This window comes from Culex pipiens, chromosome 2, assembly GCF_016801865.2.
Source record: "Culex pipiens pallens isolate TS chromosome 2, TS_CPP_V2, whole genome shotgun sequence".
In the NCBI taxonomy this organism is placed as follows: domain Eukaryota; kingdom Metazoa; phylum Arthropoda; class Insecta; order Diptera; family Culicidae; genus Culex; species Culex pipiens.
Window position 1 is genome coordinate 117,570,333 of NC_068938.1, and position 8,977 is coordinate 117,579,309.

Genomic DNA, 8,977 nt, shown 5'->3' on the forward strand with positions numbered 1-8,977 from the left:
CAAATGACCAAGAAGGTTAAAATTACCTCAAATAAACTAACAAACAACGACATCCTTTCCAAGATACGGATTTTTGAATATATACAAACAATTTTTGAACGAGCAGATGTCAATTTGCATGTTCTTGCAAAAAATAAATAACGATACAATAGGATTTTATTTTATTGGTATTATCTGGAATCATTTATGGTGGGAAAAAGATAGTTTACCTTCAAACAAAGAATGATAATTGTGGAATTTTTTATATGTTTGGATGGTTAAAGATTCAAAATGAATTCCGTCTAAATTATTGCAAAAGTTCTGATAGAAACATGCTTGGTCACTTTCCATAAGCTATTTATTATCAGATATTGATTAAAAAATGCATTTACGGAAAAAAAAAATATTTTTAAATTACATGCCAGAATTTCAACATTTCAGTGAAATAGGAAAATGCATTATACACCCGAACAGTGAATTTGCAATCATTAGTCTTCCAAAAATGTATGATTTGACGAAACAACATAATTGTTAAAATAAATGCTTTTTGTGGTTATGTACATTGAAAATTTAACAAAATTCCAAAGATTTTTAAATTAATCCAAGCATGCCAACAATGATTCTAAACTCAGGAGAATGTATTTTAAATTGATTTCATTTGATTGCACTTGAAATTCCATAACAAATTTGAACTTTTTAAGAAATAATGCTTTTTGCCCCCTTTACAATTTAAGAATATTCAAAAATCTAGAAATTGAAATCAATGAGAAATTTATGAGAAATCGTTGAAATTTAAGAGTATTTAAAGTTTGAGATATTTATGAAATTCGAATTATTTAGTAAAATTGGATAAGTTAGAATTAGGCCGAAGCAAATATTTTTTGAAATTTATGTCTTTCGACTCTGACCAAAGTCGAGGGGGGAGTGGGGCAAACAATTTTCATTTGCATGAAAAAAGTGTTTTAAAATGCATTAAACACCTGTCCAGTTATTTAGCAATAATAAGTTCCCAAAATATCTAAGCATTGACGAAAATTTTACTTTTGCGAGAAAAAAAAGTTTTTGCGGTGCTGAATATGTAATTTCATAAAAGTTCAACATATTTTGAAACGAGCTCAAACAAGCTAAATATAATAATCAATGCAGAAAGGGCATTTTGGATTGTTTTGTGTTAATTAGAGCACTATTTTCATAAAAAATTTCAGTTGTATGAAAAAACTTTTTTTTTGCTTATATGAGCAGTTCTCTACGGAATCGGTCTTTTTACTTTAATTTTAATTTTTGTATTTTTTAATCCGGCTGAAACTTTTTTGGTGCCTTCGGTATGCCCAAAGAAGCCATTTTGCATCATTAGTTTGTCCATATAATTTTCCATACTAATTTGGCAGCTGTCCATACAAAAATGATGTATGAAAATTAAAAAATCTGTATCTATTTTTTGATATGTTTTAGAAGACATAAAATGCCAACTTTTCAGAAATTTCCAGAATTAGCATTAGCATTAGCATTTGGAGGACGCCCCACCACCGGAAGGCTCCACAACGCTTATCCCACTGTTTGGTATGGTTGTGTTAGACCCTCATCCGGAACAATAATCCAACACGGGAGATACCATGTCTTCATCTTTTGATGAGTGTGTAATACAGCCCAGGGCATAAGGGGGTCCACGCCGGGTCCAAGCTATCCTCGGGGAAATGAAGGAATGTTAGTAAACACCTATCTAAAGTGCGCAGGGACCCCTACGTCACCTTAGTGGTATAGATGTTTGTAGGGAGGTTTTGGACTCAATGTTAGTAGGAGAGGTAGAACCCTAGGATATACCCCGAAAGGTATTGCGGGCAAGTCGAGTATATTTAGTTATTTGGTTATTAAACTTATACAGATGATTGTACAGTATAAAAGATGCATGATTTATATATATATATTTGATTTAGTCACGGCAGATACAACGCGACGAAGCCGTGCATGATTAAATTGTCTGTAGTATTACTAAACTTCCTCAGGTAAAACAATGCTGATTAAACACAGTTTTAACATGTCTGCTGTTAAACTCAAGCTATCGACTGTAAGAGTAAAGCGAAGTTTATATATTTTTCTATAAATTAATATGTGTTTAAGCGAAATTCGAGGCTAAAGATGATTTAACGCATAATTAGAATCTTGAATTTAAACTCTTACAGCGATGCGGAGGGAACATCAAATATTTATTTATTCATCTGTTTTATTTAAATGTGAGAGTTAGAACTTAAATTAAAACGACCGATTCAAAAGCATTTAACTAGTTAGCATTTAATTTTTTTTGTGTAATGGGATTAATCAGCATATTTATTTTTTGTCTAATCTAATCTAACACAAACGCAGCCAGTCCGATGAAAGCGTACTGGAAAGTCCCGTGACAAGACCACGCCCAAAAATTAAAGCGGCCAGCCCTACTGCGTTGTGTTTACCGCAGAGAGGATTCTGGGAACGGATCACATTTCACAGAACTTACAGGGGAGGAAGGATGCGTGGACGTCGAGATGGATCTCAAACGGTCTTAGACGTCAACTGACACCGCAAAGGAAAAAAAAGGATGCGTGGACATACCGTACCAAACGCTCCGATTTATGATTGTATTGCTGTTTGGTAGGGTGTGTCTAGTGTGCTGTTATTTAATAATACATAATGCAAATATAATAAATAATAAAATTTCATGTAATTGGAAAGTCCTCACCGAGATCCTTAAAGTTGCTGCTCTTCCAATTTGAGTCGAGTCGAGTCTCAAGAGAGGGAGACTCAAATAGATGAAGCGACGTTTGCAACACCGGGCAATCAGTGTAACACCTACACACTTTGATCACTAGTTCACTTTTCTCACTCTTTTCCATTTATTGCGAAACAGTTGTCATCTTCCTTTGAAAATCTCTTCTCCGGAAACCATCGCTGCCTAAACGACCGATCAACTGCCAACGTTTGCTGTGTTGCACGACAAACTCACACGTATTTGGTGATGTTTTCACTGAGCATCAATTTCCAAAACACCGATACTTCACCGATACCGACACTTTTTCCTTTGGGAGCGAAGGGTGTAGTTAAGCTAAAATTGGACCAACTAGTTGAACACCTCTTCAGGAAGCCTTCTCCGTCTCATCACGACTCAACAACCACTTTTCAGAAATTTCCAGAATGGGCAAAAAATCGTTGACCGAGTTATGATTTTTTGAATCAATACAGATTTTTTCAAAAAATCGAAATAATGGTCGCAAAAATTTTTCAACTTCATTTTTCGATGTAAAATCGAATTTGCAATCAAAAAGTACTTCAGTGAATTTTTAGGTAACTTTTTTGAAAATAGTCGCAGTTTTTAATGTTTTAAAAATAGTGCCCATGTTTGCCCACTATTGAAATAATATTTTTGAAAAGCTGAGAAAATTCTCTATATTTTGCTTTTTCGGACTTTGTTGATACGACCCTTAGTTGCTGAGATATTGTAATGCAAATGTTAAAAAACAGGAAAATTGATGTTTTCTAAGTCTCACCCAAACAACCCATCATTTTCTAATGTCGATATCTCAGCAACTATAGGTCCGATTTACAATGGTAAAACATGAAACATTCGTGAAATTTTTCGATTTTTTCGAAAAAAATATTTTAAAAGATTTTAAATCGAGACAAACATTTCAAATGGGCGTAATATTGAATGTTTGGCCTGGGCACTAATTTTAAAAAATAAAAAACTGCGACTATTTTTAAAAAAGTTACATAAAAATGGTTATAACTTGAAAACGGTGCACACTAAAGTACTTTTTGATTGCAAATTTGATTTTACATCGAAAAATGAAGTTGAAAAATTTTTGCGACCAATATTTTGATTGTTTGAAAAAATCTGTATTGATTCAAAAAACCATAACTCGGTCAAAGATTTTTTGCCCATTCTGGAAATTTCTGAAAAGTTGGCATTTTATGTCCTCTAAAACATATAAAAAAATAGTGTTTTTTGCAAATCAAGTTTTAGTGACAAAAAAATAAATTAAAAATCACCAAATTGTTTCTACCATGTAACATTTTTTTTCAGTGTAGTCCATATCCATACCTACAACTTTGCCGAAGACACCAAATCGATCAAAAAAATTCCTTCAAAAGATACAGATTTTTGAATTTTCACATATCATTTTTGTATGGACAGCTGCCAAATTTGTATGGAAAATTATATGGACAAACTAATGATGCAAAATGGCTTCTTTGGGCATACCGAAGGCACCAAACAAGTTTCAGCCGGATTAAAAAATACAAAAAAAATCGAATGACCGAAATCTAAGAGAATTGCTCATAAATTGAAAAATTGGAAGAATCAAGAAATTTAAATAATTTAATGAAATTTAAGAAATTTGAAATTTCCAAGAATTGACGAAATTTGAGAAAATTAAATATATCATAAAATACAAATAATTCATAAAACTCACATGAAATTTCAAAACTAACTCAAAAATTAAATAAAATTTGAGCAATAAAAAAGGTAATTCAAGCGTAAATTATAAAGAGGTATTTTTTTGTTTTTTTTAGCTCGAAAAATTCTAATAATAAAAAAATAAAAAATTTAAATGATACATTTCAAAACAAATTTAGATATCCAAGAAATTCAGGAAATTTCAACATAAAGGAATTAAATAAAATGAATAAAAAAAATAGAATAGAATAGAATATAATCAACAAAAATTTTGCCTTGAAACAAACCTAGATTTTCTCAAGTCCACAAAAGTCCTTCAGTGTTTTGAAAAAAAAATGCTTTGACGTTTAGCGTTGATTAAAAAAAATGATGATTTTCGAATCAACAAAATGTGTAAGGAATCATTTTGTTGATTCGAAAATCATCATTTTTGTTGAATCACAGATTCAACAAAAAGATCTAGGATTTTTTTCTCAAAATTTATTTTCCCTAAAAGAGCACTCAGCTAGAAAAATCTAAACGTAGAAATATGTACCCTCCCTGCAAAGGCATATGAATTGATCTCAGTTGAAAGGTTCTTCAAATCTCTGAATTGCAAATGTTACATCCTTGAACAAAACTGCTAAATTCTAATAAAAACACTAATTGAATTGAATTGAAAATGTTTTTCTGCGTGTTTGATAAGTTGTTCGAAATATATCTTTGATCTCTAATCCAGCCCACAATAATAAATAATTGAAAAATATTTTTATACCTCAGTGAGTAACTATATAAGAAAATCAAATTCTTCAGACTATTTGGGAAACATGTTGCAATCATTTTAATAAATATTTTCCAACCAAAAATTGTGGAGGCCATCATGATAAAAATCTAGTTCTTGAACAAAGTTTGATTTTTTCAGTATTTACGTATTTTTGTAACAATTTATAGTACTTGAATAGCGTGATAAAAAAATGAATTCTAGAACAATGTTTTGTAATAACACAGCTAAATAAGTAGTAATCCAGCTGCGTGTAAAAGACCTGGGTGTAAAATAAATATTGCATTATTTTATGCAATTTTATGTGATTTTACACCCTGAAATATGTAGCCCATCAGTATGGGAAACCTACTTGACCGAAATGTCAAGCTCATATATTCGTTTATCCTTACAGCTTTACATCGGTCTGATGGCCGAGTGGGCTAAGGCACCAGTCCTTACTGTTGGTGCTGGGTTTGAATCCCGTCGGCTGCAACTTTTTTTTGTGTTTGCAAAAAATGTACATGCAGTGTGTAATATTAAGTGTTTATTTTGACGAAGGTGATGTGCATGCTTTTGCATGCGATTTTACCATCGGATTTTTTGCTGTGAAGTTATAGTACTTGAATACAAAACTCTTCAGTTTTTTTTTCAGTAATACGTATCTAATACTTGATGAAACATTTTGCAACTAAGCATTGTGGGGATCGTCACGATAAAAATCTAATTCTAGATCAGTATTTTATTTTTGTTGTATCTTATGTATTTTTGTAGTATTTGATTGTTTAAAAAAATATGTTTCCAACACTTCGATGCCTCTGTGTTCTCTTATGCTTACAAGATTGGAAAACCTGCAAGCTTAGTACAAGAGAGCAGAGAGGTATCGACATATTGAAAACTTTGGCGGTCATTGCTATAAAAATCAAGTTCTCGAACAATGTACGATTTTCACTGTATTTACGTATTTTTGTGAAATTTTGCCGGGACCGTGGTGTAGGGGCAAGCGTGGTTGCCTCTCACTCAGTCAGCCTGGGTTCGATCCCAGAAGGTCCCGGTGGCATTTTTCGAGACGAGATTTGTCTGATCACGCCTTCCATCGATTGGGGAAGTAAATGTTGGCCCCAGTCTAACCTGGAGGTTAGGTCGTTAGCTCAATCCAGGTGTAGGAGTCGTCTCCCTGGGTCATGTCTCGGTGGAGTCGCTGGTAGGCAGGTGGACTCACAATCCAAAGGTCGTCAGTTGGAATTCCGGGGTGGATGAAGGTAAGGCGTAAAAAGAGGTTTGCAATTGGCTCAACAATCAAGCCTTCGGACACCTAGTTTCGAGTAGGAATCTCGCAATCGAGAACGCCAAGGCAATGCTGTAGAGCGAACAATTTATTTATTTGTGTAAAACTTTGTAGTAGGTACTTGAATACAAAAGTTTTCTGATTATTTTAGGAATATATTTCTAACACTTGATGAAACATTTTTCATCCAAAAACTTCCGGGGTCATTGCTATTGAAATGAGGTTCTCGAACAATGTATGATTTTACTGTATTTACTTATTTTTGTACAATTTGGTAGTACTTGAATACAAAACTCTTCAGATTATTTTAGAAATATGTTTCGAACACATCCTTGGATTATTTATGAAATATGTCGCACACACCGCAGATCCTAGTAAAGTCAGCTCATTATTGTATTACTTTTCATTTTGAATTCGATCTGAAATCAGTTTGCGTCCATAACCAGGGGGCTCTGGAATAATGAGCTTTTGGTGTGAGGAATTGTGGTGGGCCATCATAAAAAAATATGTGAAGAAACATGCTCGAATCAAAACTGTGAAAATCATCGTGATAAAAATTGAGTTCTAAAAACAATCTATTGTAGTAAGTTATAGTACTTGAAAACAGAACTCTCCAGTTTTTACAGAAATATGTATCTAATACTCGATGAAACATTTTGCAACTAGAAACTGTGGGGGTCGTTACGATGAAAGGCGAATTATAGTACAATTATGGAATTTTACTGTATTTTAAGTATTTTTGTAATATTTTGTAGTACTTTAAAACAAAACTCTTCAAATTGTTTTTGAAATATGTTTCCAACACTCGATGAAACATTTTGCAACCCAAAACTGTGGAGTTTTTGATGTTTTACTGGTTTTGACGTATTTTTGTTATACTTTGTTGTGCTTGATTACAACACTCCTAAGATTATTTTAGGAATATGTATCTAACACTTGAAGAAACATTTTGCAACTAGAAATTGTGGAGGAAGTCACGATAGCAGTTGAATTCTAGAACAATGTTTGAATTTTACTGTATTTTACGTGTTTTTGAAATATTTTGTAGTATTTGAATATAAAACTCTTCAGATTGCTTTTGGCATATGTTTCCAACACTTGATGAAACAATATTCAACCAAAAACTTCCGGGGTCATTGCTATAAAAATCAGATTCTCGAACAATGTACGTTTTTTACTGTATTTACGTATTTTTGTAAAATTGTATAGTACTTGAGTACAAAACTCTTCAGATTATTTTAAGAAAAATGTATCTAATACTTGATGAAACATTTTGCAACTAGAAACTCTGGGGGTAGTCATGATAACAGTTGAATTCTAGATCAATGTTTGAATTTTGCTGTATTTTACGAATTTTTGTAATATTTTGTAGTATTTGAATACAAAACTCTTCACATTGCGTTTGAAATATGTTTCCAACGCTTGATGAAACATTATGCAACCAAAAACTTCCGGGGTCATTGCTATAAAAATCAAGTTCTCGAACAATGTACGATTTTTTGAACTATTTACATATTTTTGTAATAATTTATAATACTGGAATACAAAAATCTTCACAATGTTCTTGAAATAATAATTGAAGATTTTTACATCAGAAGTAATATGGAATCAACGGCATAATTATTGGTATCACGTTCATGCGGCACAAAAGTATGCCTATCGCCTTGCTGTCAGCACGGTGCACACGGCGAGAGAGAATAGAGAGAGAAAGCAACGCGCGGGGAGAGCGAAATGTAGCAAGCGCAAAACGACAAAATTCGGAGCTCGGTCTTTCTCTTAGCCCTTAAAGCATTAAAATTTGTATTCGGCATATATCAGCTTTAATTTGACTGATAAGGGAAAATTGATTATAATTTAGTCATATATCCGCAAAATACCTGGCGCAATAAATATTTTCTATTTAATTTTACGTATTCTTGAAGACTATTTATCATATTTATATTTATGATATTAAAATTGAAAATTATCATCTTAAATTATTTTTCATCAAACTCCGGATTTTGGGGCAAGTAACGAAATAAGACAGCTATTTAAGAAAAAAAAATTGCATCGTGTTTTGAATAACTTTGGTTAAAACAGGAACAGAAAAAAATTTAGTACACCGATTTCCAAATGTATTGCTCTGAAATCTCCTGTACCTTTTCAGCCTGTATTCCTGATTTTCCCTAGTTGACGTTAGTAACTTAAGAGCGAGTTTTTCATCGATGTGAAACAGGTCGTATCGAGGTGCTCCGATTTGGATGAAACTTTCAGCGTTTGTTTGTGTATACATGAGATGAACTCATGCCAAATATGAGCCCTCTACGACAAAGGGAAGTGGGGTAAAACGGGCATTGAAGTTTGAGGTCCAAAAAACATGAAAAATCTTAAAATTGCTCGCATTTCCGTAAAACTTCATCGATTCCAGTTCTCTTAGATGCATTCGAAAGGTCTTTTGAAGCCCTTTAAAATGTGCTATAGACATCCAGGATTGGTTTGACTTTTTCTCATAGCTTTTGCAAATTACTGTTAAAAATGGATTTTTTTAAAACCTTAATAACTTTTT